Here is a 22,871-nt window from a genome sequence, read left to right as displayed (position 1 = left end):
GAAGCATAGTATAAAAAAACTGAGATATTAAATAAAAAAGAACTCTGATCAAAATTAGAGAACACTTACTGAAACCTCAAAGTTATTGGTGTTAATCTGGCATCTGGTGCTCATTTCCTTAATTATATGACAAACCCTCTTTAACTGGCAGCATTCCTCCCATTTTCACTGAGATTGCAAGATGGCAGACTGCTCTAAGGTGACTAAAACCCTATGAGGACAGGATAATACAGAGTCTCTCAATGGGGAATTGGTTCAGCACTGCAGCTGGAATTGCTTGCCAGTTGAACGCTGAACAGGGTAAGAATGTGAATCTGCAATGAAAAATCAAGTATTTATAGATTGTAAATAATTTTGATCTCCACAGTATGTTCATATGGTTGGCAACAAATAGAATGCTACATTTTATTCAAAATCTGATGGATATTGACTAAATTGACAGAGGTCATCGGATGCAAAACTCACTTTTACATGTTGTTTGAACATAAATGAATGTTGACAGTGTGTGTACGCAACCATCTTATCATAACAAAAATCCACCCAGTGGTATTCATAAGAAAGCTTTATAAGAAATATCCCCTTTTTCAAATCAAGCCATACTCAGCTTCTTGTCGGTGTTACATCACACCGACAAAGGCAGCTCGCACGATAGTTGATTAACATGACCGTCTTACCTTAGACCTGCACTGACTGAGCTGTGAACAGTTCAAGTTCGACCGCCATTGTTACTATCTGAACAGGACTGATTTTGACAAGGTAAAAAGGGCGTTTTTTACTCTACCACTGAGAAATTTTAACCAAAGTATGTTATAGATTTCTCATTAAGACCCTAAAGAATCATATCAACTTGTGAAAAATGGGCATCCGATGACCCCGTTAAATACATTTTGGCTTTAATAAGACTTCCGCAAGCACTGGGCAAAAATGAACCCGGTGTTCTACATGATTTCTATTATTTCCGACAAATAGACAGTTGAACACAAACTTGTAATTACACCTTCAGAATTGGGAAGTCTGTAATTCATCATGTTAATGCAGATTCTGACACGTTCTAAATAATGCCAAACGAATCATGATGAAAGACAGAAACGTGTTTAAGATTGGCGAAACTTTACATTTAAAATTAGAGGCAGAAATTCACTGTGAGTTTTGCTGTGAGGACTTGGATATGGATATCACATAGGATGGCATGTTCCAGTTGCCATCCTAAGTTGACTGAAACCCTGAGACAGCAGGTTGTCCAGACGAAGACCAAAGGGATGACCCTTTCAGTCACTCCAAGAGAAGTTGGTCATTCCAAATCTGTGATTTCTTGAATATTGCAGTTTTACAATGACACTAATTCATTCAAGTCTCCTAAAAAAGGCTGGTCGTCCACATAAAACAAATGCATGAGAGGACAGGATAATGCAGAGACTCTCAGTGGGGAATTGGTTCAGCACTGCAGCTGGAATTGCTCACCAGCTTAACGCTGAACATGGTAAAAATCTGAAATCTGCGATGAAGATGAACAATATTACAGAAAAAATCAAGTATTTATAGATTGTAAACAATTTTGATCTCCACAGTATGTTTACAGTATTTCACAAAAGTGAGTACACCCCTCACATTTCAGCAATGTTTTTAGTATATCTTCTTAAGGAACAATACTATAGAATTAAACTTGGATATATTTTAGAGTAGTCAATGTGCAGCTTGTATAGCAGTGTATATTTACTGTCCCCTGAAAATAGATCAACATACAGCCATTATTGTCAAAATAGCTGGCAACAAAAGTGAGTACGTCCTGAATGATAACTGCACTATGTCATTTAACCATGCAAAGCCACATGTCCTATTCATCATGTTCATGTTTTTGTCTGCTTGACAGGACCATACAAAGTTGTGTATCTTGTATTAGAGCAGTTAAAATTTGGTGCTTTGAGTACAGTTCTTTCATACTGACCACTGGATGTTCAACAAGGCACCTCATGGCACAGAACTCTCTAAAGATTTGAGAATTAGAATTGTTGCTCTCCTCTTAGTAACAACCTAAAACTAAGTTACAGTACTGTGGCCAGGGTCATACAGAGGTTTTCCAAGATGGGTTCCATTCCATTTGGAATAGGCCTCGTAAGTGTTGATCAGCGAAGTTGAGTACTCGTTCTGTGCGTCAGGTGCAGAACCTGGCTTCAAAAAAAAAAAAAGAAAACAGATGCTTGAGTGCTGCCAGCACTGCTTTAGAGGTTGCAGAAGTAGAAGGTCAGCTTGTCAGTGCTCAGACAACAAGTCGGTTTGCATTGGCATCATCTGAGAAGGAAGCCTCTTCTGAAGCTGGCTTACACAAAAGCCTGCAAACAGTTTGCTGAAGACAACCTGTCCAAGAGCATGAATTACTGGAACCATGTCCTATGGTCTGATGAGACTAAGATAAACTTGTTTGGCTCGGATGGTGTCCAGCATGTGTGGTGATGCCCTGGTGAGGAGTACCAAGAAAATTGTGTCTCTCCTACAGTCAAGCATGGTGGTCTGGGACTGCGTAAGTGCTGCTGGTACTAGGGAGCTGCGGTTCTTTGAGGGAAACGTGGATTCCATTATGTACTGTACATTTCTAAAGCAGAACATGATGCCTTCCTTTCCAAAACTGGGCCGAACGGCAGTTTTCCAACATGATAATGATCCCAAACACACCACCAAGATGACAATTTCCTTGCTGAGGAAGGTGCAGGTGGTGATCTGACCTGAATCCTACTGAGCACCTATGGGACATCCTCAAGCACAAAGTGGAGAGTGTGTCTAACATCCAGCAGCTCCATGATGTCATTGAAGAGGATCCCAGCAACAACTTGTGCAGCTCTGGTGAATTCCATGCGCAGAATGATTTAGGCAGTTCTAGATAACAATGGTCTGACACAAAATATTGACACTTTGGACACAGTTTTGACAAGTTCACTTAGGGTGTACTCACTTTTGTTGCCAGCTGTTTTGACAATAATGGCTGTATGTTGAGTTATTTTTAGGGGACGTAAATATACACTGCTATACAAGCTGCACATTGACTACTCTAAAATGTATCCAAGTTTCATTTCTATAGTATTGTCCCTTGAGAAGATATACTAAAATGATTACTGAAATGTGAGGGGTGTACTCACTTTTGTAAGATACTGTATATGGTTGGCAACAAATACAACGCTACATTTTATTCAAAATCTGTTAGGTATTAACTAAATATCTACAGTTTGGCATTAATAAGATTTCCCCAAGCAATGGGCAAAAATGAACCTGGTGTTCTACATGATTTATATTATTTCAGACAAACAGGCAGTTGAACACAACAAGCTTGTAATTACACCTTCAGAATTGGGAAGTCGGAAATTCAGCATGTTAAGGCAGATTCAGATATCTAATCATAATATAAAAGACAGAAACTTGTGCAAGATTGGCAAAATCTTCTAGATAAAGCATTAGAGGCAGAAATGCACTGTGCTGTAATGCTCTGTCTGTTCGATATGGTGGATTACCTTGTCATCTTGGCCTGTCCCACCTTATAGGTCTTGACCAAATAAAATCATGCACTGTAATTTTGACTTAATCTGTTGAATTAATATTCAAATTATTATAGTAAAAATATTTGTTTTATTAATTCATTTTAAAGACTTTAAAGAATTTTATAGTTGCAGTAGATGTGTTGAGCACATCAGAAAGCTATTAGTGGGCTACTCCAAGTAAAGTCCTTCTTCTGAAAGGGAGGAGTGTGTATGTGATCAAGCTGCCTTCAGATACTTGATTTGCATTTGGCTTTGATTAGAACTTTTTCTATGTAGAGTTATCATATGCAAGTCTTTCACTGATACACACCTGTTAGTACTTAGGAAGGGAAGCTCACCGTCTGAGAGTTTGTGTCTCAGTCAGTAGAAAAACAGTGATGGTTTATCCCAGATTTGGCTCACAGTCAGTCTCCTGGAAAAGCTTTGCATTGCTGAGATCCAGTACTATCAGCACTCAGCCCTGCAACTATGTATTTTATATTTAATCATGAAAAAAACAACAACATTAAAGTACACTGCATACCAAAATGCAAAAATGAAATGACTTTGAACATGCTAAGATTTTCTCTTTGCTGTTCATTGGTGTTTTTATAATGACCGCATTTCTCTTGGACAATCCAGCAATATCAGGCGACCTGGGAGTAAGAACGGGCCGGAACAGCAAGATCCTGGCAAGGTATTAACTAAGTTCAAAACTAAATATGCTTTTAGGTTTTAAAGGGATAGTTTACTATTTCTTCAAGTGCACTTGGTAATTAAAGGAGCTTTAAGCGATGTCAGGCATTTTACTGGCTCCCACCATTTTGCTATATCCATTACCAAACTTCACCCTCTCTCCAAAGACATGTCAGCAAAATGAGTCACTGAATTTCAGCTTACAGCATCTTTAAGTCTAGTGTTTTTTTCCCATTCTGATGTTTTCCAGAAATTCAGGCAGATGCGCATAGTACTGTAAGGGCTTTGATTAAAAAGAAAGAACATCAATGAAATGCGATCAAGCAAACAAAAAGCAAATAATCAGTAGATAGCTAAAGCACTTATTTTATTTCAAGCATGATTGGGAGCATACAAATTTGTTTCAAGTAAACAAAGAAAGCAGGCATCTGGATATTGTAACATGGATAACTCAAAAGTGCATCTGTTTCTAAGCTATGCACTAATTGCATTTCTCTGCTCATAATTTCCATATCCCTATGCCCTTTAGCCGATCAAGGTGAACACATAATCTAATATAACTGCTTTTGCAGACTTGGAAAAGGTTATTGATCAAAGGAGAATCCACGCACTGGTCTGTGAAGTCATCTAGGTCTAGGTCCAGCCATCTGACACTACCATTTTGTAACCTTACCAACTATTATTTAACAAATAGTTCATCCAGAAATTAAAATTGTCATTATTTACTTCAAGCTCATGTCAACGTAAATCTGTATGACCTGTAAACCTTTCAATTTGAAAAATCCTTTCAACATTTTTATCCATGCAATGAAAGTCAGTGGGATCCAATGTTGTTTATTCCACAGAATAAAGGAAAGCTGTACAGGTATGGAACAACATGAGGGTGAGTAATTTCATTTTAATAATAGATCGTTTAGATAATTTCATTCCAGATGTTTGATTTCTTGCAGCTTTACAATGACACTAATTCATTCAAGTCCCCCAGAAAGGCTAGTTGTCCAAGTAAGACAAATGCACGAGAGGACAGGATAATGTTGAGATTCTCAATGGAGAATTGGTTCAACACTGCAGCTGGAATTGCACATACAATAGAAAGGAAGTCATACAGGTATAGAGCAACATAAAGGGGGAGTAATTTCATTTTTTAATAAACTAAGGTGTCAACTGAAGCATGTGGATATCACGCACAAAACCCTGCAGTACAATGGAACAGTTAAGGTCAGTAGATGTAAGAGCCATAAAGACCATATCTAGGTCAGCCTAGAGTCCCCATTTTAAGACAAGTTAGTCATTCCAATTGTGTGATTTCTTGAATATTGCATCTTTACAATGACACTAATTCATTTCAGCTCCCCCAAAAAGGCTGGTCGCCCACATAAGACAAATGCATGAGAGGACAGAATAAAGCAGAGACAGTCAATGGGGAAATTGTTCAATACTGCGGCTAGAATTGCTCATACAATAAAGGAAGTTGTACAGGTATGGAACAACACGAGGGTGACTAATTTCATTTATGATAAACTAAGGTGTCAAGTAAAGCATGTAGATATCAGGCCAAAAAAAAAAAACTGCCGTACAGGGGGACAGCTGAGGTCAGTAAATATAATAGCCATAAAGACCATATCTAGGTCAACCTAGAGTCCCCATTTTAAGAGAAGTTGGTCATTCCAAATGTGTGATTTCTTGAATATTGCATTTTTACAATGACACTAATTCATCAAGTCCCGCAACAAGACTACTCATCCACATAAAACGAATGAGAGGGCAGGATAATGCGGAGACTCTCAATTGGGAATTGGTTGTACAATAAAGGGAGTTGTACAGATATAGAACAACATGAGTGTGAGTAATTTTATTTTTGATAAACTAAGGTGTCAACAAAAGCATGTGGATATCGGGCACAAAACCCTGCAGTACTGCAGGGCTGAGACTCTCAGTGGGGAAATGGTTCAACACCGCAGCTGGAATTGCTTGTACAATAAAGGAAGTTGTACAGGTATGGAAACACGAGATTGGAAAGTAATTTCATTTTTTATAAACAATGGTTTTAACTGAAACGTGGATATCAGGCACAAAACCCTGCAGTACAGTTAAGGTCAGTAAACATACATATTCAATTGGTTGAACTGGTTCAACACTGCAGCTGGAATTGCTCATACAATGAAGGAAGTCATACAGATATGGAAACGTGTGAGTAATTTCATTTTTTAATAAACTAAGTTGTCAACTGAAACATGTGAATATCAGGCATAAAACCATGCTGTATAGGTGAACAGTTAAGGTCAGTCGATATAAGACCATATCTAGGTCAGCCTAGAGTCCCCATTTTAAGAGAAGCTGGTCATTCCAAATGTGTTATTTCTTGAATATTGCAGCTTTACAAAGACATTAATTCATTTAAGTCCCGCAACAGGACTAGTCATCCACATAAAACGAATGACAGGGCAGGATAATGTGGAGACTCTCAATTGGGAATTGGTTAAACACTGCAGCTGGAATTGCTTGTATAATAAAGGGAGTCATACAGGTATTTTGATCAACTAAGGTGTCAACTAAAGCATGTGGATATCAGGCACAAAACCTTGCAGTACTGCAGGGCTGAGACTCTCAATGGGGAATTAGTTCAACGATGCAGCTGGAATTGCTTGTACAATAAAGGAAGTCCTACAGGTATGGAACAACACAAAGGTGTATAATTTCATTTTTAATAAACTATGGTTTCAACTGAAGCATGTGGATATCAGGCACAAAACCCTGCAGTTCAGAGGGGCAGTTAAGGTCAGTAGATATAAGAGCCATAAAGACATATCTAGGTCATCCTGGAGTCCCCATTTTACCACCGGCAATGCTGTAATATTTCTTGATTAACCAGCTGTTGAGTGTAACAGCAGCTGAATTTAGAGCAGGCCTCTCTGGTGATGGTCATTGCACAAATATGCTTACTCAGACTTAAACGTCCATTTGCAGAGCCCCTGGGGAAGGAGTGAGCTGTAGCTCTTGTGATTACAGTCTAACGGTCTGATTAGAGGGGACATCGTTGCACGGAAATGAGAATCAAATTAGAGGGGATCTTCTTGCATGGAGAAGTAGAAGATCTAATTGAAATAATATTACATTTGATATTTGTCTTATCCAAATGTTGGATAAGAACGATAGAGGAGACTTTTATGTTAACATATATTTATGATTTATGGCTTTAACTGTCAGAAGGCATCAGTACAAAAGACTGATTCAAAACACTCAACGCTTCCATTTAATTAACTGTAGTGCTTTTCTTTAGGCCTTATGTGTAACAGATTCCAGCACTGTTCATCCAGCATTGTTTTGAGTGAATTGTTAATGGAATTTGATCTTACTTTATTCAGACTTTTACAGAAAAGCAGACACACGCATGACACAAACAAATCATTTTAACAGTTGTTTTCCCAAAGTCTTCAAATAACTGCAAGGCTCTTTGTAAATGAATTGCTTGGTGGTCAGTCTGCATCAGCGGATTGACTCAGCTTGGTTTTTATTCATAAAGAGGAACCGACAGATTTGTTATGTCTTGCCTTTGTTCTTGTTTGTGAGTTATGGCGTCAAAATTTTAAAACAAGTTTAAGATCTATGCACAAAAATCGAATCTCTCTCAGCATTGCACCTGGTTATTATTTAATTCAGTGAGTGCCACATATTTAACACATCAAGACACATCAAAAACCATTCAAATTATAAAATGTGTTGCAGACCCATCTAATCTGTTCCATTTAATACTAATAACTAATAAAAAAGGCATAAGTGTGGTTTGACAAGGAACATTAGTTTAGTAGCTCCATATGAAGGTAGTCTCACGTAGCCAGACCTGCAGACTGACGGCAGAAGGTCTGGAAACCTTGGCCGCTTTGAATGGTCAAGGCCCACCCAAGAGGCCATTTGATTGACAAGTAAAGCAACCAATCATGTTTCGTTTTGTGCCGCATCATGTTTACGGGCGTGGAAATGTCGACTCAGTAACAGACCATTTTGTGTAAAACTTACGTACATATTTTAAAGATACAGTGTCTGATCTGCACTAAAATTCAGGTTTGACAGAGTCCTGTCCTGAACACATGCTCATATTCAGTTACAGTCATAGCGCCACCTGCTGGCAACAGGAAGTGGCATGTTTTATGCCGAACAAACTCCTCCTAGAGATTTAATGACATCAACATTATATTTAGTCAGTCTACTCTAAAGGACTTGAATTGCGAAGATCTTCAAATTTTGAGGTTTCATTAAAGGACGTGTCAGTGGCGGCCTGTTTTACCATGTAAAAGGAAGTTGTTATAACTCAGGCATACAATGTCCAATCCAAACACATCTAAAGGCCAATATACTGCTGTAATCATAGCGTCACCTACTTGTTTTACACTAACTTAAACATGCAGTGTCCAGTCTGCACTAGACTTCACATGTTTGGCAAGAGCTCTGGCTCAAAGACATCTAAGGCCAATATTCTGTTATAATCACAGTGCCACCTGTTGCCAACAGAATGTCATGTTTTAAACTAACTCAAACATACCATGTTCAATCTGTGCCAAACTTCATATTTTTGATCAAAGTCCTGGCTTGAAGACATCTACATGCCAATATTCGGTTATAGTCATAGCACCACCAGCTGCCAGCAGGAAGTTTGGCACATATAATATTCCTCCTGTATTTACCACTTTAAATGCATATTACTTACCGACAATGTTTTCCTAAAGCCACCGGATGGCGATGAGCCCAGGTGCTTTCAACGCTGCTTGCAGCTTTAATTTTGTATATAATTGTGATAACTTATATATACACTATATAACCCAGCTGGGTTCTTAATAGGAGCATTCTGTGGTAGTTGTATCTGCCGTGTTTTCATGCTTGCCACTTGAGGTCCTGACATTTGTCATGGCTTTGTTTGTTTCATCGCTCCAGCAAGCACTGCTTGTTTGGACATTTTAATTCTCCACTTGAACTCATTATGTTTGGACTAGTGGGTTACTACATGCTGATCCATACATACCAACACTGCCTTTTATCAAAACAAAACACAAAGAGAACCTCTGAAGAAAAAAGAATGGAACAAGCAGTTGACAGGATCATGACCTACAAAGCACAAAAAAAATTGTTTTGTACATTCAGTAATGAACAAATGAAAACCTGGGTACAATCAAGTTGTCTCAAAATCAAAACTGACTTCACACAGACTTCACTCAGAAATTCCATATAATTAATTACAGAGAAGTAACTGGCAAGTCAGTCACATTTTTAAGAAGAACGTTTCAAACAATATTTTCTAGTAAAACATACTCCAAAAATCTCCAAATTAAATTTTCTTTACAATTTTAAGAGTGTGGTATAAATTTAAATGATTCATCTCATTTTTAAATACAATTTATTTTTTTTCTTACAAATCATAACTTGTCATAACTTGTTCTTCTTTCTGTTAGCAAATGCAAGACCGCATTGCAGTTTAGCCAACTGCATTAAGATCTGCTTCTAATAGAGTATGCAGTACTTGTTTTTTACAATCAAATCAACAACCAGCTGATAAATTCAAGTCCTGCTCTGCATTGTTTCAAGCTTAATAAATTGTATCACTGTCACGATACAGAAATAAGGCCAGTCGCAACTTCTATTTCATGCCAAGTAGTAAGAAACAGAGCAAAACTGCATTTGAAAAGAGCAATTGAATTTTTCAAATAGATTGTGACCTTGTCAACCTATAGATTGTAGACTGAACTGGTGTTGTCAGCCACATAATGGCAAGCCTCTAGTGTAATGTCATTACAGTCTGTGTTGCTTCAAGAAGAACTTGTTGATATTGGTATTATTCATGCATTTTCCATATGATCTCAACATGGAAAATTCATGAGTAGGCAACATATTTCATAGTATTATATGCAAATAGAGAATAATGTGAATGCTTCAGCGTGAAGTGTGATACAATATAATTCGATTTGATCATGGTGAATTCAGTGTCCCACATCCCAGCTGTCATTCCTTTTTATAAGTCCCATAAAAGCCCCTCAGTCCTTGACACACTGACATACTCAATAGGCACCAGTAGACAAGTGAGTCATGCCCTGGCAGAAGTAAAGTGTATTCTGGCATAGTTTCCAGGAGATGTCTTAGCTTTGAGAGAGGAAACATAAAACTAAAGCTCATGGCTGAAAGACAGTCCAAAGATTTATCATACCATCAGCACACTGCAAGTTTAAGCATTGCCTGAGGCCATCCTATCAGCCCATCTTGTTACTGAATGCAGTTTCCTTTAAAATCAGTTTAGCCATTCCAGGTCAATGATAACAGGTTGATTTCGTTTCACATTTGATACAAACACTATAAGGACTGTTGAATTAAGACTTCTACAAAATAGCTGTTGTGCTACGTTGAGGAGATTAAATGAAACCAGGAGAAAAGCTAATACGGTAATTTCCATGAACCTCTTTATACCTCTTTGACATTGAGTTATGATGCAAACATCGGCTCCCATAAAGGTCAACCCCTGTCATCACCTTGTTATTACTGCCTTGCAGGTAAACTGACATTAGTTCACCATCTTTTCCCCTTTGAAGTGTGACCAAGGACGTGTTATCAAAGGCTTTGCTGTTGTAGCTTCAAACATCAATATATCCTAGAAGAAACATCAAAACAGAGGCTAGAAATAACTAGTTGCCTTATTCGATATCAAACACCTAATAAAAGTATTAGAGAAGTTTTCTTGAGAAAGGCTGGTTTGTTTAGTGAATGGAATTGGAAAATAAATCAAGAAGTACTAAATCTACTAAATATTTGGTGCAATAATCTGATACAATAAACATTTTAATAGCTATAACCTAACAACAGTTGCTGTTTTGGCTGTTACACAAAACTCTGACTCACAAACAGATTATTTTGCTGTCACAGTTAAATCGAGAAGGAATCTGGAACAAACTTTCTTGTTTCTGTATTCCTGTATCTGGTTCTTTGATTAACATTACAGCAAATACAAAAAACCTACTCTCCTCCTTCATATGTTCTGTGTTATAAATCTAAGGTTGTGTATAAATGTAAACTTTGTGTACACAGGTTAACCAGTAGGGCTGCACTGATAAATCAACACATCCTGATTATGGATCGATTCTTAGATTTTTCCAAATGCATCACCTGTTACAACGCTGTTACTGTTACTGACCATAAAATGCAGCATTACTATAATTTTTGCATTGCATTCTTCTTCTAAAGTAAATGCTGGTTTATTCCTCTCAGCGCTTCTTCTTCCAGAAATGAAAAGTAGCCGAGATGAACTTGATGATGATGATGAATGTTTACATTTTTTTACGGAGATGATGTGGGTGTTTACCTACATGTCCGCACGTCTCACATGGATGTTTAAAATTTAAAACGCGGAGCCGCTCATGGGCGTGATCACATTAGACTGTAAAAACTGGAGCTTGTCTTGGTATCATACAGATTATTTCATCAGAGAATAATAGTTTTCAACGTGACTTACTTCATTTAAAAGTAGACCTTTCAAGCTTTCTAGACATATATTCTCATGTGAGGCACGTATTCGTGGAGTTTCAGGTTGTTTTATTAATATGTCTGTGAAGAGTTTATTTTATTTATTTTACAAAAGCACACTGTTTTCTTTTTATTATGATGTTTTTCATGTCGGGATGAAGCGACCCCAATAACATGATATTTAGCCCCTGGAAGGTGTCTCTCACATTGTCCCAAAGCAACATAAAAAAAAAAAAAAAACATTATTTTACATTATATATATATATATATATATATTTTTTTTTTTTTTTTTTTTTTTTTTTAAAGTAACACAACAGTTACTTTCCCTGGTAATTAGTTACTTTTATAATGATGTAACTCAGTTACTAACTCAGTTACTATTTGTGAGAAGTAACTAGTAACTATAACTAATTACTTTTTTAAGTAACATGCCCAATACTGGCCATCATGTTTCAAACTGTGACGATTTTCAAAAGTATGTAAAATATTTAAAGTTCGCGGCACAAAAAAAAAAAAAAAAAAAAAAAAAAAACATTCAAGAGTTGTACACACCAGCCTGTTATTGTGGGGACAAAACGAAACATGATTGGTTGCTTTACCTGTCAGTCATTTGGCCTCTTGGGCGGCATTGGCCATTCAAAGCGGACAAGGTTCCCAGACCTTCAGGTGACAGCACAAAAATCTGAGAAACAGGCCAAAATTTTGGTTTTGGTGTTAACAGGCCTTTAAAGGCCTTTTAAGAGTTTGCCAACATGTTAATCAGATAACAGTCAACCTTTCTGTTGTCCACTTCACAATAGACAAAACTTATGTCTAACACATCCTTCGAATATTTGATTATGGATAGATGATTACAGGCTAGTGTGTTTAAGCGAAAAACTCTTAATTGTAACTGATTTCAAATTTCAATAAGTTGATTCCAGTATCTGATCATCAGACTCTTACTGTCTTTTGGGGTTTTTTAAGTTTTCTTGTTGAGAAAGGCTGGTTTGTTTAGTGAATAGAACTGGAAAATAAATCAACTACTAAAGTACTAAATCAACTAAATATTTGGTGCAAAAATTCAATGCAGTAAACTTTTTAATAGCTATAACCTAAATAAATCGCTGTTAACGTGTCTGTTCAGACCAACATGAATACTCAAAAGGTCGTAAATGCAACCAAATTTTTAATGGACCGTTGCTGTTTTGGCTGTTACACAAAACTTTGACTCACAAACAGATTATTTTGCTGTCACAGTAAATCGGGAAGGAATCTGGAACCAACCTTTCTGTTGTCCACAAAAACTGATGTCCAACATATATTTGATTATGGATAGATGATTACAGTCTAGCTTGATTAAGTGAAAAACTGTCAATTGTAACTGATTTCAAATTTCAGTAAGGTGATTCCAATATCTAATTATCAGACTCTTACTGTCCTTTTGGGTCTTTTTCTTGTAAAAAGAATACTGCACTGCTGTTGAATGGACATTCTGATAGACGTCTTGCTTTCTCATGAAACAGACATCAAGTTTAGAAGCAAAAGGCCAATACTGTAAACAACTTTGGTTTCACACTGGTTGTCAGTGTAGTGATATGGCAGCCTCATTAATGTCTGCCACAGGAGGAGATAAAACTAATTAAATGTATGCTTCCAGATCTTATCATTTAATATCATCATACAGATGCTAAACACTAATGAAGCAACGTATGAACCTCACATCTGAAGCTTTGTCATTTAATTACTCTCCCATAGGAGCCCCTCCCTGGATCCTGCCGGAGTCTCTTCCTCTGGGGGTCAAAATCTTTTTTCCACATTCTAGCCTCACTACATTCCTCCAAAGGAGTCCACGTGGATTTCTTTAGAGGTACATCTGTTAAAACCCCAAATGCTCTCAGTTACAATCTGACAAGACTTTGTCTTTTCAGCATTTTGCATTGTGTGATATTAGTCTTTACAAGCAGTGTGGGATTGCAAGTTTATTCTCTTGGGAAAGATAGATTCAAACCTATTCTTCTGTAAAGAGTTGCTTAGTAGATCACATCCGGCACACCTCAACCATGTTTAACAAGAAATCTTTCAATCATAAAATACAAAACAACTGTTCTGGAAGCACAGCTGAATAAATTTCAGTTTATCACCCTTTGGTGGACAGGCTATTCTGTAGCAGATGTTAAATGATAATAGGCCTATTACACCATTTAGTGATTCATTGAGAAGTTTATGTCCAGTCTGATGTCCAAGAAACCTCTCACGCCTCTTGCCGATTTCACTGGAAGGAACGCTGGAATGAAGTGTCCATTGTTTTTGGAGGTGGTTGTTTTGAAAGGAATTCTTTGAATGTGTTGTACAGCTGTTGCGTTAATTATGTGAGCAGGTTCGTGTTTTAGTCATTACTGGTGCTACAGGTAGTTGTTATATAATCCTGCACTTACAGTAAAGCAATTTATGCGCTTAGCATCTGTTTGCGATCTGAGCCAGACATGTTGAAAATATGTTACACTGTGTAATCTGGGGTTTCTGGGATAATCCTGATTTATTTTCTCTCTTTGACCTGAGAGGTTTTCCAGTCACTGGGGTTCAACATTTGCATCAATTACGTTTTGTTACCTCAAAAAGTCAAAGCTGTAAAAAAAAGCTGCACTCTTTCTAGTTCAATTTGTATGATCTTTTAAAACTTGCCTACCTTACTTATTTACTTAAGACAGATCAATTTCCTTTCGTTTTTTATCTTTTTATTCCAGGGATTTTATTAATGAACATTCTAAGCTATTCTTTTTCACAGGCGAAAACCTGGAAAGAAAGGTATTAATTTCAGTGCCATTCCACAGATGGTCTTCATTAAAGTGTCTTAATCAGAATACCCAGGTTCTGCTTCTCTCTCTGGAGAATGAATTTGTGAGAAAGGAAAACCCCCTAGAGGACATACACTAATGTAAGACCTGGATAAAGCTGAATAGATCTCCATCATTTTGTGATGACTCTAACCTGTAAAAAATAAAGAATGTGCCAGGGCATGTTTGGTTTAGTGTGCATTCATATCCAGTAGTTTCCACATACCTCTGCTATAATTTCTGTAGTACTTACAGTTCTGTGATTTACTGTCATCTTATATCACAATAATCAAGACCAGGTGTTATGTTGAAACTGGCAAAACATGTGATTTAGCTATTGCAGGAAGCGGTTCATTAACAAAAGGGGGCAAAATGCATACTATGTTGCCAAATTGGACAATAAAGCCTCATATAAAGATTCAAATACTGTTATGAAGAGCTTCTGTGACACAGAAGTTCTTTCCTGTCTGCTGAAGACAGATGTGTCAGTGAAGATATCATCTTACCTTGTTTGCAGAAAGACTGCATGTGCTCAGCCCATTTCAGATTTATTCGGGGGTTTTTTATGCTGGGTGAGATTAACAGTATTAATCTCAAAGGTATGATAAATATTTATCTAATCAACTCTGTATAACAGATAGGTGTGCACACTAGTGCTGTGCTTTTTTCAGTGAATCATTTTTGTAAAGCTTGATTATGTGACTTAGATACGCAGTGTTTTCAAGCTGTTTCCTACAGTTTAGCGGGATAAATATTGACTCAGCTGAAATGCATTATAAGAGCATTTGAGGAACATCAGAACAGTTAAGTCTTTGTCTTACTTCAGACTGTAATGCATTGTTTTGATGCAACAATAATTAAGTATGTGTAATTCTTTGTGATTTTTAAATATGTTTTATCCCTGCTTATATTATGAATAAACTATAATTCTTATCATTCTGGATAAACTAGTACAATTTGTGTATTTTCAGGTGAATTTCTAGAAAAAAAAAAAAAAAAAAAAAAAAAACAGTAGCTCTTAGGCATTTGTTTGAGTGTTCTGACCAGCCAACACTGCAACACTGACCTATCTGAAAAAGTATATTTTTGCAATTTGGTGTGGTTTCCACCAAGAAAAAAAAAACAAAAGAAAATTATCTCACATTTCGGACTCTTTTCCCCTTGCCATAGCGAGTAACAGTATTACTAACCATTTCGACTTTTCTTCTTAGAATTGCAGGTTTATATCTTCCAATTTTGACATAAAGAATTAGTTTACTTCCAGAATAAAAATTTCCTCATAATTTATGTCATCAAAAGTTTTTCTTTCTTCAGTCAGGAAAAAATTCTAGGATTTTTCTTCACACAGTGGACTTCAATGGGAGCTAAATTATATGCTTTTTAACCACAGATGCTCATCTTGCATTGGCTCTGTGATGCATATCTACAGCTTCAGACATTACGTAGGTCACGCGTGATTTTGGCGGAAATAGCAACCCAGTGTTTACAAAGTGAACGTGGAAAAATGGTAAAACAACAATGCCGAAAGTTGAAGGAGAAAATGAGATGGAGTTTTTCACCCTACCCTACCTTTTTGAACTGAAGTGCACAGATAAAAAACTAACCACACGTGACTTTCCAATGTGATTATGTAATGCGCGAAGTTGCTCAGGCGCATCGCAGAGCTAGTGCAAGATGAGCATTTGTGGTTAAAAAGTATATAAATTAGGGCTGTCAGTTTAACACATTAACTTAATTAATTAGTTATGAAAAAATGATGTGATTAAATATTTTAATGCAGTTAACACACTGGCCCCGCCCTGTACGTCATCTTATATATCATATAGTTGATTGTTGATGAGTATGCAGGGCAACAACTCCATAAATACAGTCATGCCCTGAAATTCAAGATAATGGTGCAAAACAATGCCCCTGTATGTGTTTAGTCTCATACTCATATATATCACATATCACGCAGGCAGCAATATGACATGAGTGCTGATTTTGTCCTGATCTATCACAAGCTTAAATGTGATTTTATACAACAGTTCAGTAAATGAGAAGTTGATATTGTGTTATATTTTAAACACAATATTATGCGTTTTTGCTCAATTTTGCAGAGAACATATTACCTTTGAATAATAATATTCTTAGTAACAATAATAATAGTAATAGTAATAATAATAATAATAATAAAAGCATTAGGTAATAATCACCCATATTAATTTAAATTCTGCCATTATTTACTCATGTCATTTCAAACCTTTCTTTTGTGGAACATAAAACATAAAGAAGGTACACTGTAAAAAAAACAATTTGTTGAGTCAACTTTAAATAATTTGTTACCTGGCTGCCTTAAAATTTTAAGTTCAGTCAACTCAAAAAAAGTTTATGCAGCTTGAAATGTTAAATTATACTAAGTGACAACATAGATATTTGAGTTGATTCAACTTCAAATTTTAAGGCAGCTGGGTTACTTACCCATCTGTTAAGTTAAGTTTAGCAAACACAAATATCTAAGTTGTTACTTAGTACAACTTAACATTTCAAGTTGACTAAACTTATTTGAGTTGACTGAACTTAAAATTTTAAGGCAGCAGGATAACACATTATTTTAAGCTGACTCAGTTTTTTATTTTTTTACAGTATTTTTTTATTTTGAAGACTGTTGGTAACAACGCTGTTTTGGATACCATGACTTTTATGATCTGAACCAAAAATACTGAGATGTTTCTTAAATTATCTTCTTTTACGTTCCATAGTTTATGTTAGGCCGTTGTAGCCTAAATGTTTATGTGTAATAAATTTTATGTTGAATCAAATAAAATATTTATTTCTAAAGCTACAATTTGTAATGTCTACTTGATACTTTCTCATTTAACACAAAAATAGTTTTTAATAATCTTTTGTGGGTATTTTCACAGTCAAATGTATTTTTTGCGATTAATTAATTGACACATCATATAATTAATTAGATTTAAAATTTTAATCGACTGACAACCCTAATATAAATGTATTTATTCATTTAGAAAAAGAACAATCATTTCGCTAGATAAGATCATGTAGAGCCCTTTGAAGCTTCACTGAAACTGCAATTTGGACTTTCAACCCATTGGCTCAAACTGAAGTACAATATATGGAGAAAAATCCTGGAATGTTTTCCTTAATTTCTTTTCAGCTGATGAACATCTGGGATGACATGGGGGTGAGTAAATTATTCTGGAAGTGAACTAATCTTTAATGCAAAAAAGGTCATAATTGTGAGATACTGTAACATCAGACTCAAGAGTTTGAACCCAGTAGTTCAAATTAGTGCTCCAGTGATGAGGTAAGTGTTCTCAGGTGCATGATTGCTGATGTGGATAAGGTGTAGAGCATGACGGATTCTGGGCTCTAGTTAGTGATCATTATTTTTGAGTTCAGGGGATTGTGATCACTGGAGAAGAGTGCAAGTGGAGCCTGGCATATCCATGACAGATATAAATGAATTATGAGGGGGGAAAAGTCAGAATTGCGAGATTAATCCCATGGCAAAAGTTAGTTTCCATAAATGCCAAGTTCTGTCAAGAAACTCTAGATGGTGCAGCTGGCAGTGGCAGCAGCAATAATCTACAACAACAGCAATAACCAACAGCAGCAGCAATTCAGCAGTGTAGCAGATCTATTCCGACAAGACCAAATACATTAACATTGTCATATCCATTACTATGCTAAATATTCTGAGAGTTGTCATGATAGAACTTCTGCCGCAGAAATCAGACATTTCATCTTTTTAAACCATTTCTTTATAGGCTCGAATATAAAGTAACTGTCTGTAGGTTGAGGTGTCCATGGTTTTCCACGCTTTGTCTGGATTCTTGCAATAGTCCAGATGCACACAGCAGGCTGGGAGGCTGTTTATTATACAGTCCTGTCTTTGTGGAGGCCCTGGGGATCTAGGCCAAAACGGCAAGACTATGTGAGAATTCAGGGAAATGGCCTATAAACCTGAATGCTACAGTTTAATACTGACACAATAAAAACCGCATAGTCTGCTCTACAGTAAAGTGCAGAAAGACAGACTGAAATGGCACATCCTTATATCTTTCTTGTCAGTGCTTGTCTTCCATCTTTTTTTTCTTTTTCAGATAAACTGAGATAAGGTTGGAACTATTTAAAGAGTCGTGGCAATAGCAGATCTAATCAGTTTTTCATTACAGAACTAAAAGTTTGTTTTGCTTGCTTTGACAAAAATGTATGTAATAACATATTCCTTTATTAGGACTATGACAATGTAAAAAAAAAAAAAGCTACTTTACCCATTATAGGATCATTTGTCTCACAGTTATCGTTTTAACACATGTGGTCAGAGCACCAGTGAAAATAAACAAGACTTCATTGTCTAGAGAATGTTGTTTATTATTATTTGTATTCTACGGGTCACTCTACGGCCATATGGTCAAACTAGGAAGTCTGGTTAGTGTAGATCATTTGCTGATCCAAGACCAGGTTGCGTTTTCCTTTTCAATGAAAAAAAGCAAGGAAACTGGTCTGGAAGCAGAGCAGCTGGCACTTTTTGATTAATGCAGGGGGAAATGAAAAACACATTTCAGTGTCTAAAGATGACAAAAAATGGAAATGAAGAAGCTGGTAAAATGTTGTTAATCACTGAGGATAGGGAAAACAGGTGCTAGTTTTTCCCACAGGTGCTGTGGGTAATACTTGAGAAAATATATTCAAAAAATATGTTACCTGTGAACAAAACCTGTTAAATAATAAGTAAACAATGTTCCAATATATATATGTAATTGCTAATGACTGCTAATACCCACTAATAATTAATAATGATTTTGTATTTTAATATTATTACCATTATTATTTTATTTTAAATTTACAGCTTAACACAAAATGCTTCAGAATAGATTTTTTAAAAAGTAAAATTAATATGGATGCTAAATGAACATCAGTGTTTTTCTACAAGTACCATGAAGATATCAATTGCCTGAAACACAGCTTTTACAACACCTGAAAGGTATTTGCAAGGATATCATGCATACACTAGGTCTTTAGGTCACTTCCCTGTCAGAGGAACCACTGCTCAGGGACCACTGGTAACATGTGCTAACCAGGTGGACAGGCCTGCACTTCATACTGTAGATTCATTGTTGAATGGTAGCTACATTTGCTTTCAAAACAGTGTCTGGAAAAACAGGTGCAAGCTTTGATGCCTCCCACTACACCAAAATATTATTAATCCAGTATGAGTTTGTTGTTGTTTAAAGTGTGTGCACACTCTTTAAAGCTAATTTTAAATTATACTAACAGAAGTCTTTGATTATAATCTTATCAAAGCACCTTTGACCTCACAACCTGTAAACATGTTAAGTCGTCAGCCTCCGTTATTAAATTTATTCATGTCTCAGACACAACAAATTTACAACAAGCTTAAAAGTAACAATGTTATTTTTAAAGTGTTGTGGGGCACTCAATTTAATTGTGAACTTGCCAAGCTCATGGTTGTACACTGAAAAATATTGTATTATTTACTTTTAACACATTGGATTAAATGTGACATTTTGATGTAGAAAGAATTAAATAATACTCTTTTAGCGCAAATATGAATATGCCACAAAACGTACACGGCAGTACGCATCTTGCAAAAAAGTACGTTTTCGTCATGAAGTCAGGTTAAAATATACATATACATACTTGCATGGGCTAAATACGTACGTTAATCCATGTTCGTTAATAAGTTAACATGCATCCAATTTCTAATAAATTTTGTTTAGAAACGTATGTGTTACGTATGTCAATATATTTCATACATGGAAATTTAATATACATACATACAATTTACATTCAAAATAATAATTTGTTACAGTGTATACTCATTAGAGGTCGACCGATGTATCGGTTTTGCCGATTAATTTGCTCCGATAGTTGATTGGTGGAACTATCGGTTATCGGCAAAAATCCATGGCGATAGTTTTTTTCCGGGTTGGGTCCGTTGCTGGAGTGGCTGAGAAGGACGTCATTATACAGCAAAGTCCCTATAGTCTTTGTTATACAGCACGAGAGCAGCTTCTAGTGGCAGAAATCACTGACAGCACGTGCCGTTTGTGTAGACACGTGACACTGCACACTGCACAGAGCGGGACACTTCAAATGCGGATTTAAAACATCGACAACAAAATGGTATGTACAGTATATTATAGTGCCCATTGTGTGACTAACATATTTTTAGATTTTGATTAGATAACCACAAATGTTCTAGAATAGAAGCAGTTAATTTGTGAAAGTACACAATGTCCATATGTAAGCAATTTCAATACTGTGGCCTTTGTGTAGATATTTAAAGATGGCCATCTTTAGCTTGATTGTTGATGTAACGGTAACACTTTACAATATGAGTCCATTTGTAACATTAAGACTGATAAAAGCTGTAGAATAGAAGTATTGTTCCCTGTTAGAGTGTGCTAATTTTAGCATTTACTGATATATTTTAAATATTTTAGTTGCTTTTGTTAACATTATTGAACAGTGAACTAATTGTAATGATCAGTATATAATTAATATTAATTTTTATTCATTTACAAAGTATGGTTCAGTAGGCAACTTTTTTTTTATTTTTATTTATTTTTTTTATAATAATAGAGCACTATTTATTTTCCGTTCAGTATTCATTCAGTATTCATCCAACCTAGTTATCGGTATCGTAAAATCCAATATTAGTCAACCTCTAATACTCATGACCAACTCATTTTTTTTTTCTCGTTTTTTTTTTTTTTCCTACAGTATTTATTCAATAAAAAAGTGCACATTATGCTACACATAGCCCCAGAACTTCAGTTATCCTGAAGTTTTGGAAAACTGAGGTTGACTCATGGTGTCTGATTCAGCTTAACGAGAGCCTGTTCATGTGCAATGTGTATGAAAGGCAATGGAGGATGAACTCACAAGTCTGCTCCAGGTGCACTAGTTCATCTGACCACAGCAGAAGTATATTCAAAAAGCATTCAGCGTGACTGTGGTGTATGACTGGTCTATGGGAAATGAGACATTTTTGAAGAGAGGCCTGTTTTTTAACCACTTACTCAGTAGTTGTTAAATGGATCTGACATCAGGTTCTCGCACTGTTTATAAATTATTCTGCTATTTAATGAATGACATGTGGAGGTCACAGAACATTAAATGTAAATTAGTTAAGTATGTTTGAAGAATGTGTAAATGTGCTCATTGTGGAACACTATCTTCCTATAGTTTTATTGTGTTTGACATTCTGGGGTTGGTAAGATGTTATAATTGTTGTAATAAACTGTATTGATATGTGATGATCTCCCTAACAAAGAAAGTTCCTTTCTTGAAGATGATTACATTCTGGATTCTTGTCTTATCATGATCACAATCTGTGTATGCTCAATACCTCTATTTCCATCACTGAAGATGACTGCATGTACATATCATTTTCAAACAGGTGTGCTTTCTGCTTGAAATGACATGACGTGATGTATGGAATCTCCCAAGTGGTCAATAACACGGGCAGGAGCTTGTGACCTTTGCCCTTGCTAGCCCCCTGCATTTTCTCTAAATGCTTCAGGGTGCCTTGTGAACTCAGGGGACTTCATGCATCAGTTTAGAATACGCACAGTATGTGTGTGTGTTTGTCTGTGAATGGCATGGAGGACCAGGGTTTAGAAGGGAAATAACAAGGCTTTGAACTCTGTGTAACCTTTACTTATATAGAGCCGGAATCTTAAAGAGTCAAAACAGCATGGAAAAATCACAGTGGGGGGAGGGAGTCGTTTCAAAGCAACCATAAACAACATGTTCATGTTTGTAGATACTGGCCAAGTTTTAGCACAGAATGAACCCTTTAGGGTTCCTGTCAAAAATCACTGTGCTTTTAAAATTTGTTTGTAGATCTCTCATTATGCTGACTTATCACCATTTTGGATTCAATCATTTTGTCAGCTTGTTTTCTTTCAATTAGCACAAGTTTTGTATTTCTTTTTGAAACTACCCTTATAGCACACTTACGTCTCTGAGACGTCTATTTGACGTGTGTATTTACATCTGGAAGATGTATTATTTAGATTATTTGCTCATTTGCGGCTCATCAATACGGCTATAGGAAGTTTCCTATCAGATATTAAATAGATGTCTATTAGATGTCTTTAAGATGTTTATTATTTAGAATGTATGTAAAACTGACATCTTATAGACATCTGGCAGATGTTTGTACACAGCATGCTTTTCCAGATTAAGCGATCTTTAACAGGCTTCTTGTAGACGTACATGTGCTATCTGGGTATAGGTTGTACGCCTGAGCTTATTTCCCTCAGTTTGAGTGAAAAAATAATTATTTGTGGATAATTCTGCCAATGTTCCCTCAGAA

This window comes from Labeo rohita, chromosome 1, assembly GCF_022985175.1.
Source record: "Labeo rohita strain BAU-BD-2019 chromosome 1, IGBB_LRoh.1.0, whole genome shotgun sequence".
Taxonomy (NCBI): domain Eukaryota; kingdom Metazoa; phylum Chordata; class Actinopteri; order Cypriniformes; family Cyprinidae; genus Labeo; species Labeo rohita.
This window is presented reverse-complemented; position numbering follows the sequence as displayed.